We start from the raw sequence: 15,178 nt of genomic DNA on the forward strand, positions 1-15,178 counted from the left end.
GTATAGGTTCAAGCAAAAGTCTTGTCAATCCCTTTTGAACATGAGTATGGACTTCTGGCGCTGTTTCCGGTTGCTGTTTGTGACATGTGGGCTAGCACTGGTGTTAATGCTGAGTTCTTAAGTGTCAGCCTGGTCAAGTGTTCTAAGGTGCTAGACAAGGTGTACTTCCTTCCACTGTGTATTGTGATTTTTGTTCTCCCAAGAAAGGTATAGGTTCGAGTTAAAGTCTTGTCAATTCATTTGAACATGAGTATGGACTCAGCAGTACTTAACAGACGAGATTATTGCATTTAGCTTCCCAAGAAATACAGATTGTTACAACTCAGCATAGACGAGTACTCTTGGCCACCTGACAAAAGATGACTCCTTCCACAGCAAATTGGGATTTCTGCCTCCAAATGAAAGCATGGGTTCAAAACGCATAGCTGAAAAGCACTTCTGGATGCATTTTGGCTAAGACCAGACTGTTGTAGGTTTTGTTTCCCATGATTTTAATGTTCTTGCAAGTCAGGGTGGCCGAGTGGTCTAAGGCGCCAGACTCAAGATATTCATTTTTCCTCAGTGGTTTGGGCTTTCTGGTCTCTAAATAGAGGCGTGGGTTCAAATCCCACTCCTGACAAGCTATTTTCAACATGTGTGTTTTTTTTTTCGGCTCTGGACACTTGTCCTAGAGACGAGAATGCAGGTTTTACAGTAATCATTGGATTGTGTGGTCATCATGTTGTAAGCATTGAAATTAGCTGCTTGTTCCTAAAACCTGATTCTGTAAAGACTAGTAGACGCAATAAGTGGGTTTGTAATGACCCCGACAAGCCCCTTCTGACCAAAGTCAGCGCGAGCCCTACCATCGAATTACTTTGTAAGTAGATGGTGATTGTGACATGCATGGAACAGAATGACAGCCAATCAAGAAGCCAACTGAAGCTCATACTGTTCCCGAAATGTAGAGGGACAAGCACTGGTGTTAACCCTAATGTTAGCATTATAAGCAAAAATAATAAGTTGTCGTGGCCGAGTGGTTAAGCCGATGGACTTGAAATCCATTGGAGTCTCCCTGCGTATGTTCGAATCCTCCCGACAAGGCATTTACTTTCTGGAATTTTGCTCTCTATATTCTCTTGGCTTCACTTGCGTCAAAATGAATAGTAATGTCAAGGTTTGACTGGGTCCTTAGCAAATTGGGACTTCTGATCAAATTGAAGTCTATGTTCAAACCCCACTCTTAACCAAGTACTGTTAAAAGTGTGTCTGTTGACTTGATTTCTCAGAATTTACTAAGAGACTAGACTTAAAGGTCTGAGGCCATCTGTGGTCTGCAAGAGTTGCTGTTTCCTTCGGAACTCTTCCCTATAACGGATCTATTCAGCAAGCACTAGTTTTATTATTAAAGCTGCATGCGCAAGGTTGTCGTGGCCGAGTGGTTAAGGCGATGGACTAGAAATCCATTGGGGTCTCCCCTCGTAGGTTCGAATCCTGCCGACAACGAGTGTGTTTTGTATAATTTAGATCTCTCTTTCTAGTCTATTTCGTTAAAGTATGTGAGCATTTCTATGTGGTATACGCCACGGAGGAGACAGGACTTCCGACTTCTGTGTGTCTCAGAGGTGCTGTTTCCGGTTGCTGTTTGTGACGTGTGGGCTATCACTGGTGTGTGTTAATGCTAAGTTCTTAAGTTTCAAGTGTTCCAAGGTGCTCGACAAGGTGTACTTCCTTCCACTGTGTATTGGGAATTTTGAACTCCCAAGAAAGGTATAGGTTCAAGCAAAAGTCTTGTCAATCCCTTTTGAACATGAGTATGGACTTTTGGCGCTGTTTCCGGTTGCTGTTTGCGACATGTGGGCTAGCACTGGTGTTAATGCTGAGTTCTTAAGTGTAAGCCTGGTCAAGTGTTCTAAGGTGCTAGACAAGGTGTACTTCCTTCCACTGTGTATTGGGATTTTTGGGCTCCCAAGAAAGGTATTGGTTCGAGTTGAAGTCTTGTCAATTCATTTGAACATGAGTATGGACTCAGCAGTACTTAACAGACCAGATTATTGCATTTAGCTTCCCAAGAAATACAGATTGTTACAACTCAGCATAGACGAGTACTCTTGGCCACCTGACAAAAGATGACTCCTTCCACAGCAAATTGGGATTTCTGCCTCCAAATGAAAGCATGGGTTCAAAACGCATAGCTGAAAAGCACTTCTGGATGCATTTTGGCTAAGACCAGACTGTTGTAGGTTTTGTTTCCCATGATTTTAATGTTCTTGCAAGTCAGGGTGGCCGAGTGGTCTAAGGCGCCAGACTCAAGATATGCATCTTTCCTCAGTGGTTTGGGCTTTCTGGTCTCTAAATAGAGGCGTGGGTTCAAATCCCACTCCTGACAAGGTATTTTCAACATGTGTATTTTTTTATTCAGCTCTGGACACTTGTCCTACAGACGAGAATGCAGGTTTTACAGTAATCATTGGATTGTGTGGTCATCATGTTGTAAGCATTGAAATTAGCTGCTTGTTCCTAAAACCTGATTCTGTAAAGACTAGTAGACGCAATAAGTGGGTTTGTAATGACCCCGACAAGCCCCTTCTGACCAAAGTCAGCGCGAGCCCTACCATCGAATTACTTTGTAAGTAGATGGTGATTGTGACATGCATGGAACAGAATGACAGCCAATCAAGAAGCCAACTGAAGCTCATACTGTTCCCGAAATGTAGAGGGACAAGCACTGGTGTTAACCCTAATGTTAGCATTATAAGCAAAAATAATAAGTTGTCGTGGCCGAGTGGTTAAGCCGATGGACTTGAAATCCATTGGAGTCTCCCTGCGTATGTTCGAATCCTCCCGACAAGGCATTTACTTTCTGGAATTTTGCTCTCTATATTCTCTTGGCTTCACTTGCGTCAAAATGAATAGTAATGTCAAGGTTTGACTGGGTCCTTAGCAAATTGGGACTTCTGATCAAATTGAAGTCTATGTTCAAACCCCACTCTTAACCAAGTACTGTTAAAAGTGTGTCTGTTGACTTGATTTCTCAGAATTTACTAAGAGACTAGACTTAAAGGTCTGAGGCCATCTGTGGTCTGCAAGAGTTGCTGTTTCCTTCGGAACTCTTCCCTATAACGGATCTATTCAGCAAGCACTAGTTTTATTATTAAAGCTGCATGCGCAAGGTTGTCGTGGCCGAGTGGTTAAGGCGATGGACTAGAAATCCATTGGGGTCTCCCCTCGTAGGTTCGAATCCTGCCGACAACGAGTGTGTTTTGTATAATTTAGATCTCTCTTTCTAGTCTATTTCGTTAAAGTATGTGAGCATTTCTATGTGGTATACGCCACGGAGGAGACAGGACTTCCGACTTCTGTGTGTCTCAGAGGTGCTGTTTCCGGTTGCTGTTTGTGACGTGTGGGCTATCACTGGTGTGTGTTAATGCTAAGTTCTTAAGTTTCAAGTGTTCCAAGGTGCTCGACAAGGTGTACTTCCTTCCACTGTGTATTGGGAATTTTGAACTCCCAAGAAAGGTATAGGTTCAAGCAAAAGTCTTGTCAATCCCTTTTGAACATGAGTATGGACTTTTGGCGCTGTTTCCGGTTGCTGTTTGCGACATGTGGGCTAGCACTGGTGTTAATGCTGAGTTCTTAAGTGTAAGCCTGGTCAAGTGTTCTAAGGTGCTAGACAAGGTGTACTTCCTTCCACTGTGTATTGGGATTTTTGGGCTCCCAAGAAAGGTATAGGTTCGAGTTGAAGTCTTGTCAATTCATTTGAACATGAGTATGGACTCAGCAGTACTTAACAGACCAGATTATTGCATTTAGCTTCCCAAGAAATACAGATTGTTACAACTCAGCATAGACGAGTACTCTTGGCCACCTGACAAAAGATGACTCCTTCCACAGCAAATTGGGATTTCTGCCTCCAAATGAAAGCATGGGTTCAAAACGCATAGCTGAAAAGCACTTCTGGATGCATTTTGGCTAAGACCAGACTGTTGTAGGTTTTGTTTCCCATGATTTTAATGTTCTTGCAAGTCAGGGTGGCCGAGTGGTCTAAGGCGCCAGACTCAAGATATGCATCTTTCCTCAGTGGTTTGGGCTTTCTGGTCTCTAAATAGAGGCGTGGGTTCAAATCCCACTCCTGACAAGGTATTTTCAACATGTGTATTTTTTTATTCAGCTCTGGACACTTGTCCTACAGACGAGAATGCAGGTTTTACAGTAATCATTGGATTGTGTGGTCATCATGTTGTAAGCATTGAAATTAGCTGCTTGTTCCTAAAACCTGATTCTGTAAAGACTAGTAGACGCAATAAGTGGGTTTGTAATGACCCCGACAAGCCCCTTCTGACCAAAGTCAGCGCGAGCCCTACCATCGAATTACTTTGTAAGTAGATGGTGATTGTGACATGCATGGAACAGAATGACAGCCAATCAAGAAGCCAACTGAAGCTCATACTGTTCCCGAAATGTAGAGGGACAAGCACTGGTGTTAACCCTAATGTTAGCATTATAAGCAAAAATAATAAGTTGTCGTGGCCGAGTGGTTAAGCCGATGGACTTGAAATCCATTGGGGTCTCCCTGCGTATGTTCGAATCCTCCCGACAAGGCAATTACTTTCTGGAATTTTGCTCTCTATATTCTCTTGGCTTCACTTGCGTCAAAATGAATAGTAATGTCAAGGTTTGACTGGGTCCTTAGCAAATTGGGACTTCTGATCAAATTGAAGTCTATGTTCAAACCCCACTCTTAACCAAGTACTGTTAAAAGTGTGTCTGTTGACTTGATTTCTCAGAATTTACTAAGAGACTAGACTTAAAGGTCTGAGACCATCTGTGGTCTGCAAGAGGTGCTGTTTCCTTCGGAACTCTTCCCTATACGGATCTATTCAGCAAGCACTAGTTTTAATATTAAACCTACATGCGCAAGGTTGTCGTGGCCGAGTGGTTAAGGCGATGGACTAGAAATCCATTGGGGTCTCCTCTCGTAGGTTCGAATCCTGCCGACAACGAGTGTGTCTTGTGTAATTTAGCTCTCTGTCTAGTCTATTTTGTTAAAGTATGTGAGCATTTCTATGTGGTATACGCCACGGAGGAGACAGGACTTCCGACTTCTGTGTGTCTCAGAGGTGCTCTTTCCGGTTGCTGTTTGTGACGTGTGGGCTATCACTGGTGTGTGTTAATGCTAAGTTCTTAAGTTTCAAGTGTTCCAAGGTGCTCGACAAGGTGTACTTCCCTCCACTGTGTATTGGGAATTTTGAACTCCCAAGAAAGGTATAGGTTCAAGCAAAAGTCTTGTCAATCCCTTTTGAACATGAGTATGGACTTTTGGCGCTGTTTCCGGTTGCTGTTTGCGACATGTGGGCTAGCACTGGTGTTAATGCTGAGTTCTTAAGTGTAAGCCTGGTCAAGTGTTCTAAGGTGCTAGACAAAGTGTACTTCCTTCCACTGTGTATTGGGATTTTTGGGCTCCCAAGAAAGGTATAGGTTCGAGTTGAAGTCTTGTCAATTCATTTGAACATGAGTATGGACTCAGCAGTACTTAACAGACCAGATTATTGCATTTAGCTTCCCAAGAAATACAGATTGTTACAACTCAGCATAGACGAGTACTCTTGGCCACCTGACAAAAGATGACTCCTTCCACAGCAAATTGGGATTTCTGCCTCCAAATGAAGGCATGGGTTCAAAACGCATAGCTGAAAAGCACTTCTGGATGCATTTTGGCTAAGACCAGACTGTTGTAGGTTTTGTTTCCCATGATTTTAATGTTCTTGCAAGTCAGGGTGGCCGAGTGGTCTAAGGCGCCAGACTCAAGATATGCATCTTTCCTCAGTGGTTTGGGCTTTCTGGTCTCTAAATAGAGGCGTGGGTTCAAATCCCACTCCTGACAAGGTATTTTCAACATGTGTGTTTTTTTATTCAGCTCTGGACACTTGTCCTACAGACGAGAATGCAGGTTTTACAGTAATCATTGGATTGTGTGGTCATCATGTTGTAAGCATTGAAATTAGCTGCTTGTTCCTAAAACCTGATTCTGTAAAGACTAGTAGACGCAATAAGTGGGTTTGTAATGACCCCGACAAGCCCCTTCTGACCAAAGTCAGCGCGAGCCCTACCATCGAATTACTTTGTAAGTAGATGGTGATTGTGACATGCATGGAACAGAATGACAGCCAATCAAGAAGCCAACTGAAGCTCATACTGTTCCCGAAATGTAGAGGGACAAGCACTGGTGTTAACCCTAATGTTAGCATTATAAGCAATAATAGTAAGTTGTCGTGGCCGAGTGGTTAAGGCGATGGACTTGAAATCCATTGGGGTCTCCTCTCGTAGGTTCGAATCCTGCCGACAACGAGTGTGTCTTGTGTAATTTAGCTCTCTGTCTAGTCTATTTTGTTAAAGTATGTGAGCATTTCTATGTGGTATACGCCACGGAGGAGACAGGACTTCCGACTTCTGTGTGTCTCAGAGGTGCTGTTTCCGGTTGCTGTTTGTGACGTGTGGGCTATCACTGGTGTTAATGCTAAGTTCTTAAGTGTCAAGTGTTCCAAGGTGCTAGACAATGTGTACTTCCTTCCACTGTGTATTGAGAATTTTGGTCTCCCAAGAAAGGTATAGGTTCAAGCAAAAGTCTTGTCAATCCCTTTTGAACATGAGTATGGACTTTTGGCGCTGTTTCCGGTTGCTGTTTGCGACATGTGGGCTAGCACTGGTGTTAATGCTGAGTTCTTAAGTGTCAGCCTGGTCAAGTGTTCTAAGGTGCTAGACAAGGTGTACTTCCTTCCACTGTGTATTGTGATTTTTGTTCTCCCAAGAAAGGTATAGGTTCGAGTTAAAGTCTTGTCAATTCATTTGAACATGAGTATGGACTCAGCAGTACTTAACAGACCAGATTATTGCATTTAGCTCCCCAAGAAATACAGATTGTTACAACTCAGCATAGACGAGTACTCTTGGCCACCTGACAAAAGATGACTCCTTCCACAGCAAATTGGGATTTCTGCCTCCAAATGAAAGCATGGGTTCAAAACGCATAGCTGAAAAGCACTTCTGGATGCATTTTGGCTAAGACCAGACTGTTGTAGGTTTTGTTTCCCATGATTTTAATGTTCTTGCAAGTCAGGGTGGCCGAGTGGTCTAAGGCGCCAGACTCAAGATATTCATCTTTCCTCAGTGGTTTGGGCTTTCTGGTCTCTAAATAGAGGCGTGGGTTCAAATCCCACTCCTGACAAGCTATTTTCAACATGTGTGTTTTTTTTTTTCGGCTCTGGACACTTGTCCTACAGACGAGAATGCAGGTTTTACAGTAATCATTGGATTGTGTGGTCATCATGTTGTAAGCATTGAAATTAGCTGCTTATTCCTAAAACCTGATTCTGTAAAGACTAGTAGACGCAATAAGTGGGTTTGTAATGACCCCAACAAGCCCCTTCTGACCAAAGTCAGAGCGAGCCCTACCATCGAATTACTTTGTAAGTAGATGGTGATTGTGACATGCATGGAACAGAATGACAGCCAATCAAGAAGCCAACTGAAGCTCATACTGTTCCCGAAATGTAGAGGGACAAGCACTGGTGTTAACCCTAATGTTAGCATTATAAGCAATAATAGTAAGTTGTCGTGGCCGAGTGGTTAAGGCGATGGACTTGAAATCCATTGGGGTCTCCCTGTGCAGGTTCAAATCCTGCCGACAACGCAATTACTTTGTGGAATTTTGCTCTCTATTTTCTCTTGGCTTCACTTGCGTCAAAATGAATAGTAATGCCAAGGTGTGACTGGGTCCTTAGCAAATTGGGACTTCTGATCAAATTGAAGTCTGTGTTCAAACCCCACTCTTAACCAAGTACTGTTAAAAGTGTGTCTGTTGACTTGATTTCTCAGAATTTACTAAGAGACTAGACTTAAAGGTCTGAGACCATCTGTGGTCTGCAAGAGGTGCTGTTTCCTTTGGAACTCTTCCCTATACGGATCTATTCAGCAAGCACTAGTTTTGATATTAAACCTACATGCGCAAGGTTGTCGTGGCCGAGTGGTTAAGGCGATGGACTAGAAATCTATTGGGGTCTCCTCTCGTAGGTTCGAATCCTGCCGACAACGAGTGTGTCTTGTGTAATTTAGCTCTCTGTCTAGTCTATTTTGTTAAAGTATGTGAGCATTTCTATGTGGTATACGCCACGGAGGAGACAGGACTTCCGACTTCTGTGTGTCTCAGAGGTGCTGTTTCCGGTTGCTGTTTGTGACGTGTGGGCTATCACTGGTGTTAATGCTAAGTTCTTAAGTGTCAAGTGTTCCAAGGTGCTAGACAATGTGTACTTCCTTCCACTGTGTATTGAGAATTTTGGTCTCCCAAGAAAGGTATAGGTTCAAGCAAAAGTCTTGTCAATCCCTTTTGAACATGAGTATGGACTTCTGGCGCTGTTTCCGGTTGCTGTTTGCGACATGTGGGCTAGCACTGGTGTTAATGCTGAGTTCTTAAGTGTCAGCCTGGTCAAGTGTTCTAAGGTGCTAGACAAGGTGTACTTCCTTCCACTGTGTATTGTGATTTTTGTTCTCCCAAGAAAGGTATAGGTTCGAGTTGAAGTCTTGTCAATTCATTTGAACATGAGTATGGACTCAGCAGTACTTAACAGACCAGATTCTTGCATTTAGCTTCCCAAGAAATACAGATTGTTACAACTCAGCATAGACGAGTACTCTTGGCCACCTGACAAAAGATGACTCCTTCCACAGCAAATTGGGATTTCTGCCTCCAAATGAAAGCATGGGTTCAAAACGCATAGCTGAAAAGCACTTCTGGATGCATTTTGGCTAAGACCAGACTGTTGTAGGTTTTGTTTCCCATGATTTTAATGTTCTTGCAAGTCAGGGTGGCCGAGTGGTCTAAGGCGCCAGACTCAAGATATGCATCTTTCCTCAGTGGTTTGGGCTTTCTGGTCTCTAAATAGAGGCGTGGGTTCAAATCCCACTCCTGACAAGGTATTTTCAACATGTGTATTTTTTTATTCAGCTCTGGACACTTGTCCTACAGACGAGAATGCAGGTTTTACAGTAATCATTGGATTGTGTGGTCATCATGTTGTAAGCATTGAAATTAGCTGCTTATTCCTAAAACCTGATTCTGTAAAGACTAGTAGACGCAATAAGTGGGTTTGTAATGACCCCAACAAGCCCCTTCTGACCAAAGTCAGCGCGAGCCCTACCATCGAATTACTTTGTAAGTAGATGGTGATTGTGACATGCATGGAACAGAATGACAGCCAATCAAGAAGCCAACTGAAGCTCATACTGTTCCCGAAATGTAGAGGGACAAGCACTGGTGTTAACCCTAATGTTAGCATTATAAGCAATAATAGTAAGTTGTCGTGGCCGAGTGGTTAAGGCGATGGACTTGAAATCCATTGGGGTCTCCCTGTGCAGGTTCAAATCCTGCCGACAACGCAATTACTTTGTGGAATTTTGCTCTCTATTTTCTCTTGACTGCACTTGCGTCAAAATGAATAGTAATGCCAAGGTGTGACTGGGTCCTTAGCAAATTGGGACTTCTGATCAAATTGAAGTCTGTGTTCAAACCCCACTCTTAACCAAGTACTGTTAAAAGTGTGTCTGTTGACTTGATTTCTCAGAATTTACTAAGAGACTAGACTTAAAGGTCTGAGGCCATCTGTGGTCTGCAAGAGTTGCTGTTTCCTTCAGAACTCTTCCCTATAACGGATCTATTCAGCAAGCACTAGTTTTATTATTAAAGCTACATGCGCAAGGTTGTCGTGGCCGAGTGGTTAAGGCGATGGACTAGAAATCCATTGGGGTCTCCCCTCGTAGGTTCGAATCCTGCCGACAACGGGTGTGTTTTGTGTAATTTAGATCTCTCTTTCTAGTCTATTTCGTTAAAGTATGTGAGCATTTCTATGTGGTATACGCCACGGAGGAGACAGGACTTCCGACTTCTGTGTGTCTCAGAGGTGCTGTTTCCGGTTGCTGTTTGTGACGTGTGGGCTATCACTGGTGTGTGTTAATGCTAAGTTCTTAAGTTTCAAGTGTTCCAAGGTGCTCGACAAGGTGTACTTCCTTCCACTGTGTATTGGGAATTTTGAACTCCCAAGAAAGGTATAGGTTCAAGCAAAAGTCTTGTCAATCCCTTTTGAACATGAGTATGGACTTTTGGCGCTGTTTCCGGTTGCTGTTTGCGACATGTGGGCTAGCACTGGTGTTAATGCTGAGTTCTTAAGTGTAAGCCTGGTCAAGTGTTCTAAGGTGCTAGACAAGGTGTACTTCCTTCCACTGTGTATTGGGATTTTTGGGCTCCCAAGAAAGGTATAGGTTCGAGTTGAAGTCTTGTCAATTCATTTGAACATGAGTATGGACTCAGCAGTACTTAACAGACCAGATTATTGCATTTAGCTTCCCAAGAAATACAGATTGTTACAACTCAGCATAGACGAGTACTCTTGGCCACCTGACAAAAGATGACTCCTTCCACAGCAAATTGGGATTTCTGCCTCCAAATGAAGGCATGGGTTCAAAACGCATAGCTGAAAAGCACTTCTGGATGCATTTTGGCTAAGACCAGACTGTTGTAGGTTTTGTTTCCCATGATTTTAATGTTCTTGCAAGTCAGGGTGGCCGAGCGTTCTAAGGCGCCAGACTCAAGATATGCATCTTTCCTCAGTGGTTTGGGCTTTCTGGTCTCTAAATAGAGGCGTGGGTTCAAATCCCACTCCTGACAAGGTATTTTCAACATGTGTGTTTTTTTATTCAGCTCTGGACACTTGTCCTACAGACGTGAATGCAGGTTTTACAGTAATCATTGGATTGTGTGGTCATCATGTTGTAAGCATTGAAATTAGCTGCTTGTTCCTAAAACCTGATTCTGTAAAGACTAGTAGACGCAATAAGTGGGTTTGTAATGACCCCGACAAGCCCCTTCTGACCAAAGTCAGCGCGAGCCCTACCATCGAATTACTTTGTAAGTAGATGGTGATTGTGACATGCATGGAACAGAATGACAGCCAATCAAGAAGCCAACTGAAGCTCATACTGTTCCCGAAATGTAGAGGGACAAGCACTGGTGTTAACCCTAATGTTAGCATTATAAGCAAAAATAATAAGTTGTCGTGGCCGAGTGGTTAAGCCGATGGACTTGAAATCCATTGGGGTCTCCCTGCGTATGTTAGAATCCTACCGACAAGGCAATTACTTTCTGGAATTTTGCTCTCTATATTCTCTTGGCTTCACTTGCGTCAAAATGAATAGTAATGTCAAGGTTTGACTGGGTCCTTAGCAAATTGGGACTTCTGATCAAATTGAAGTCTATGTTCAAACCCCACTCTTAACCAAGTACTGTTAAAAGTGTGTCTGTTGACTTGATTTCTCAGAATTTACTAAGAGACTAGACTTAAAGGTCTGAGGCCATCTGTGGTCTGCAAGAGTTGCTGTTTCCTTCGGAACTCTTCCCTATAACGGATCTATTCAGCAAGCACTAGTTTTATTATTGAAGCTACATGCGCAAGGTTGTCGTGGCCGAGTGGTTAAGGCGATGGACTAGAAATCCATTGGGGTCTCCTCTCGTAGGTTCGAATCCTGCCGACAACGAGTGTGTCTTGTGTAATTTAGCTCTCTGTCTAGTCTATTTTGTTAAAGTATGTGAGCATTTCTATGTGGTATACGCCACGGAGGAGACAGGACTTCCGACTTCTGTGTGTCTCAGAGGTGCTGTTTCCGGTTGCTGTTTGTGACGTGTGGGCTATCACTGGTGTGTGTTAATGCTAAGTTCTTAAGTTTCAAGTGTTCCAAGGTGCTAGACAATGTGTACTTCCTTCCACTGTGTATTGAGAATTTTGGTCTCCCAAGAAAGGTATAGGTTCAAGCAAAAGTCTTGTCAATCCCTTTTGAACATGAGTATGGACTTTTGGCGCTGTTTCCGGTTGCTGTTTGCGACATGTGGGCTAGCACTGGTGTTAATGCTGAGTTCTTAAGTGTCAGCCTGGTCAAGTGTTCTAAGGTGCTAGACAAGGTGTACTTCCTTCCACTGTGTATTGGGATTTTTGGTCTCCCAAGAAAGGTATAGGTTCGAGTTAAAGTCTTGTCAATTCATTTGAACATGAGTATGGACTCAGCAGTACTTAACAGACCAGATTATTGCATTTAGCTTCCCAAGAAATACAGATTGTTACAACTCAGCATAGACGAGTACTCTTGGCCACCTGACAAAAGATGACTCCTTCCACAGCAAATTGGGATTTCTGCCTCCAAATGAAGGCATGGGTTCAAAACGCATAGCTGAAAAGCACTTCTGGATGCATTTTGGCTAAGACCAGACTGTTGTAGGTTTTGTTTCCCATGATTTTAACATTCTTGCAAGTCAGGGTGGCCGAGTGGTCTAAGGCGCCAGACTCAAGATATGCATCTTTCCTCAGTGGTTTGGGCTTTCTGGTCTCTAAATAAAGGCGTGGGTTCAAATCCCACTCCTGACAAGGTATTTTCAACATGTGTGTTTTTTTATTCGGCTCTGGACACTTGTCCTACAGACGAGAATGCAGGTTTTACAGTAATCATTGGATTGTGTGGTCATCATGTTGTAAGCATTGAAATTAGCTGCTTGTTCCTAAAACCTGATTCTGTAAAGACTAGTAGACGCAATAAGTGGGTTTGTAATGACCCCGACAAGCCCCTTCTGACCAAAGTCAGCGCGAGCCCTACCATCTAATTACTTTGTAAGTAGATGGTGATTGTGACATGCATGGAACAGAATGACAGCCAATCAAGAAGCCAACTGAAGCTCATACTGTTCCCGAAATGTAGAGGGACAAGCACTGGTGTTAACCCTAATGTTAGCATTATAAGCAATAATAATAAGTTGTCGTGGCCGAGTGGTTAAGGCGATGGACTTGAAATCCATTGGGGTCTCCCTGCGCAGGTTCGAATCCTGCCGACAACGCAATTACTTTGTGGAATTTTGCTCTCTATTTTCTCTTGGCTTCACTTGCGTCAAAATGAATAGTAATGCCAAGGTGTGACTGGGTCCTTAGCAAATTGGGACTTCTGATCAAATTGAAGTCTGTGTTCAAACCCCACTCTTAACCAAGTACTGTTAAAAGTGTGTCTGTTGACTTGATTTCTCAGAATTTACTAAGAGACTAGACTTAAAGGTCTGAGACCATCTGTGGTCTGCAAGAGGTGCTGTTTCCTTTGGAACTCTTCCCTATACGGATCTATTCAGCAAGCACTAGTTTTAATATTAAACCTACATGCGCAAGGTTGTCTTGGCCGAGTGGTTAAGTCGATGGACTAGAAATCCATTGGGGTCTCCTCTCGTAGGTTCGAATCCTGCCGACAACGAGTGTGTCTTGTGTAATTTAGCTCTCTGTCTAGTCTATTTTGTTAAAGTATGTGAGCATTTCTATGTGGTATACGCCACGGAGGAGACAGGACTTCCGACTTCTGTGTGTCTCAGAGGTGCTGTTTCCGGTTGCTGTTTGTGACGTGTGGGCTATCACTGGTGTTAATGCTAAGTTCTTAAGTGTCAAGTGTTCCAAGGTGCTAGACAATGTGTACTTCCTTCCACTGTGTATTGAGAATTTTGGTCTCCTAAGAAAGGTATAGGTTCAAGTAAAAGTCTTGTCAATCCCTTTTGAACATGAGTATGGACTTTTGGCGCTGTTTCCGGTTGCTGTTTGCGACATGTGGGCTAGCACTGGTGTTAATGCTGAGTTCTTAAGTGTAAGCCTGGTCAAGTGTTCTAAGGTGCTAGACAAGGTGTACTTCCTTCCACTGTGTATTGGGATTTTTGGGCTCCCAAGAAAGGTATAGGTTCGAGTTGAAGTCTTGTCAATTCATTTGAACATGAGTATGGACTCAGCAGTACTTAACAGACCAGATTATTGCATTTAGCTTCCCAAGAAATACAGATTGTTACAACTCAGCATAGACGAGTACTCTTGGCCACCTGACAAAAGATGACTCCTTCCACAGCAAATTGGGATTTCTGCCTCCAAATGAAGGCATGGGTTCAAAACGCATAGCTGAAAAGCACTTCTGGATGCATTTTGGCTAAGACCAGACTGTTGTAGGTTTTGTTTCCCATGATTTTAATGTTCTTGCAAGTCAGGGTGGCCGAGCGTTCTAAGGCGCCAGACTCAAGATATGCATCTTTCCTCAGTGGTTTGGGCTTTCTGGTCTCTAAATAGAGGCGTGGGTTCAAATCCCACTCCTGACAAGGTATTTTCAACATGTGTGTTTTTTTATTCAGCTCTGGACACTTGTCCTACAGACGTGAATGCAGGTTTTACAGTAATCATTGGATTGTGTGGTCATCATGTTGTAAGCATTGAAATTAGCTGCTTGTTCCTAAAACCTGATTCTGTAAAGACTAGTAGACGCAATAAGTGGGTTTGTAATGACCCCGACAAGCCCCTTCTGACCAAAGTCAGCGCGAGCCCTACCATCGAATTACTTTGTAAGTAGATGGTGATTGTGACATGCATGGAACAGAATGACAGCCAATCAAGAAGCCAACTGAAGCTCATACTGTTCCCGAAATGTAGAGGGACAAGCACTGGTGTTAACCCTAATGTTAGCATTATAAGCAAAAATAATAAGTTGTCGTGGCCGAGTGGTTAAGCCGATGGACTTGAAATCCATTGGGGTCTCCCTGCGTATGTTCGAATCCTCCCGACAAGGCAATTACTTTCTGGAATTTTGCTCTCTATATTCTCTTGGCTTCACTTGCGTCAAAATGAATAGTAATGTCAAGGTTTGACTGGGTCCTTAGCAAATTGGGACTTCTGATCAAATTGAAGTCTATGTTCAAACCCCACTCTTAACCAAGTACTGTTAAAAGTGTGTCTGTTGACTTGATTTCTCAGAATTTACTAAGAGACTAGACTTAAAGGTCTGAGGCCATCTGTGTTCTGCAAGAGTTGCTGTTTCCTTCGGAACTCTTCCCTATAACGGATCTATTCAGCAAGCACTAGTTTTATTATTAAAGCTACATGCACAAGGTTGTCGTGGCCGAGTGGTTAAGGCGATGGACTAGAAATCCATTGGGGTCTCCTCTCGTAGGTTCGAATCCTGCCGACAACGAGTGTGTCTTGTGTAATTTAGCTCTCTGTCTAGTCTATTTTGTTAAAGTATGTGAGCATTTCTATGTGGTATACGCCACGGAGGAGACAGGACTTCCGACTTCTGTGTGTCTCAGAGGTGCTGTTTC

The 15,178-nt window shown here is 43.2% G+C and overlaps 21 non-coding genes across 21 annotated transcripts; all 21 read left to right on the top strand.

Moving 5' to 3' along the window:
• Positions 1-506: 506 nt before the first annotated feature.
• trnal-caa (transfer RNA leucine (anticodon CAA)) lies at positions 507-619 on the top strand. The gene is made up of 2 exons: positions 507-544; positions 574-619. It is a non-coding gene; the product is annotated as a tRNA-Leu (tRNA).
• A 784-nt stretch (positions 620-1,403) lies between these two features.
• On the top strand, positions 1,404-1,485 carry trnas-aga (transfer RNA serine (anticodon AGA)). The gene has a single exon. It is a non-coding gene; the product is annotated as a tRNA-Ser (tRNA).
• A 770-nt stretch (positions 1,486-2,255) lies between these two features.
• trnal-caa (transfer RNA leucine (anticodon CAA)) lies at positions 2,256-2,368 on the top strand. Its single transcript has 2 exons — positions 2,256-2,293; positions 2,323-2,368. It is a non-coding gene; the product is annotated as a tRNA-Leu (tRNA).
• Positions 2,369-3,152: 784 nt separating this feature from the next.
• Positions 3,153-3,234, top strand: trnas-aga (transfer RNA serine (anticodon AGA)). Its single transcript has one exon. It is a non-coding gene; the product is annotated as a tRNA-Ser (tRNA).
• A 770-nt stretch (positions 3,235-4,004) lies between these two features.
• Positions 4,005-4,117, top strand: trnal-caa (transfer RNA leucine (anticodon CAA)). The gene is made up of 2 exons: positions 4,005-4,042; positions 4,072-4,117. It is a non-coding gene; the product is annotated as a tRNA-Leu (tRNA).
• Positions 4,118-4,900: 783 nt separating this feature from the next.
• trnas-aga (transfer RNA serine (anticodon AGA)) lies at positions 4,901-4,982 on the top strand. The gene has a single exon. It is a non-coding gene; the product is annotated as a tRNA-Ser (tRNA).
• A 768-nt stretch (positions 4,983-5,750) lies between these two features.
• On the top strand, positions 5,751-5,863 carry trnal-caa (transfer RNA leucine (anticodon CAA)). Its single transcript has 2 exons — positions 5,751-5,788; positions 5,818-5,863. It is a non-coding gene; the product is annotated as a tRNA-Leu (tRNA).
• A 382-nt stretch (positions 5,864-6,245) lies between these two features.
• Positions 6,246-6,327, top strand: trnas-uga (transfer RNA serine (anticodon UGA)). Its single transcript has one exon. It is a non-coding gene; the product is annotated as a tRNA-Ser (tRNA).
• A 764-nt stretch (positions 6,328-7,091) lies between these two features.
• On the top strand, positions 7,092-7,204 carry trnal-caa (transfer RNA leucine (anticodon CAA)). Its single transcript has 2 exons — positions 7,092-7,129; positions 7,159-7,204. It is a non-coding gene; the product is annotated as a tRNA-Leu (tRNA).
• A 383-nt stretch (positions 7,205-7,587) lies between these two features.
• trnas-uga (transfer RNA serine (anticodon UGA)) lies at positions 7,588-7,669 on the top strand. The gene has a single exon. It is a non-coding gene; the product is annotated as a tRNA-Ser (tRNA).
• Positions 7,670-7,988: 319 nt separating this feature from the next.
• trnas-aga (transfer RNA serine (anticodon AGA)) lies at positions 7,989-8,070 on the top strand. Its single transcript has one exon. It is a non-coding gene; the product is annotated as a tRNA-Ser (tRNA).
• Positions 8,071-8,834: 764 nt separating this feature from the next.
• On the top strand, positions 8,835-8,947 carry trnal-caa (transfer RNA leucine (anticodon CAA)). The gene is made up of 2 exons: positions 8,835-8,872; positions 8,902-8,947. It is a non-coding gene; the product is annotated as a tRNA-Leu (tRNA).
• A 382-nt stretch (positions 8,948-9,329) lies between these two features.
• Positions 9,330-9,411, top strand: trnas-uga (transfer RNA serine (anticodon UGA)). The gene has a single exon. It is a non-coding gene; the product is annotated as a tRNA-Ser (tRNA).
• Positions 9,412-9,731: 320 nt separating this feature from the next.
• Positions 9,732-9,813, top strand: trnas-aga (transfer RNA serine (anticodon AGA)). Its single transcript has one exon. It is a non-coding gene; the product is annotated as a tRNA-Ser (tRNA).
• Positions 9,814-10,583: 770 nt separating this feature from the next.
• Positions 10,584-10,696, top strand: trnal-caa (transfer RNA leucine (anticodon CAA)). Its single transcript has 2 exons — positions 10,584-10,621; positions 10,651-10,696. It is a non-coding gene; the product is annotated as a tRNA-Leu (tRNA).
• A 784-nt stretch (positions 10,697-11,480) lies between these two features.
• trnas-aga (transfer RNA serine (anticodon AGA)) lies at positions 11,481-11,562 on the top strand. Its single transcript has one exon. It is a non-coding gene; the product is annotated as a tRNA-Ser (tRNA).
• Positions 11,563-12,330: 768 nt separating this feature from the next.
• trnal-caa (transfer RNA leucine (anticodon CAA)) lies at positions 12,331-12,443 on the top strand. Its single transcript has 2 exons — positions 12,331-12,368; positions 12,398-12,443. It is a non-coding gene; the product is annotated as a tRNA-Leu (tRNA).
• Positions 12,444-12,825: 382 nt separating this feature from the next.
• Positions 12,826-12,907, top strand: trnas-uga (transfer RNA serine (anticodon UGA)). The gene has a single exon. It is a non-coding gene; the product is annotated as a tRNA-Ser (tRNA).
• Positions 12,908-13,226: 319 nt separating this feature from the next.
• Positions 13,227-13,308, top strand: trnas-aga (transfer RNA serine (anticodon AGA)). The gene has a single exon. It is a non-coding gene; the product is annotated as a tRNA-Ser (tRNA).
• A 764-nt stretch (positions 13,309-14,072) lies between these two features.
• trnal-caa (transfer RNA leucine (anticodon CAA)) lies at positions 14,073-14,185 on the top strand. Its single transcript has 2 exons — positions 14,073-14,110; positions 14,140-14,185. It is a non-coding gene; the product is annotated as a tRNA-Leu (tRNA).
• Positions 14,186-14,969: 784 nt separating this feature from the next.
• trnas-aga (transfer RNA serine (anticodon AGA)) lies at positions 14,970-15,051 on the top strand. The gene has a single exon. It is a non-coding gene; the product is annotated as a tRNA-Ser (tRNA).
• Positions 15,052-15,178: the final 127 nt, after the last annotated feature.

This window comes from Vanacampus margaritifer, chromosome 2 (assembly GCF_051991255.1).
Source record: "Vanacampus margaritifer isolate UIUO_Vmar chromosome 2, RoL_Vmar_1.0, whole genome shotgun sequence".
NCBI classification, from domain to species: Eukaryota; Metazoa; Chordata; class Actinopteri; order Syngnathiformes; family Syngnathidae; genus Vanacampus; species Vanacampus margaritifer.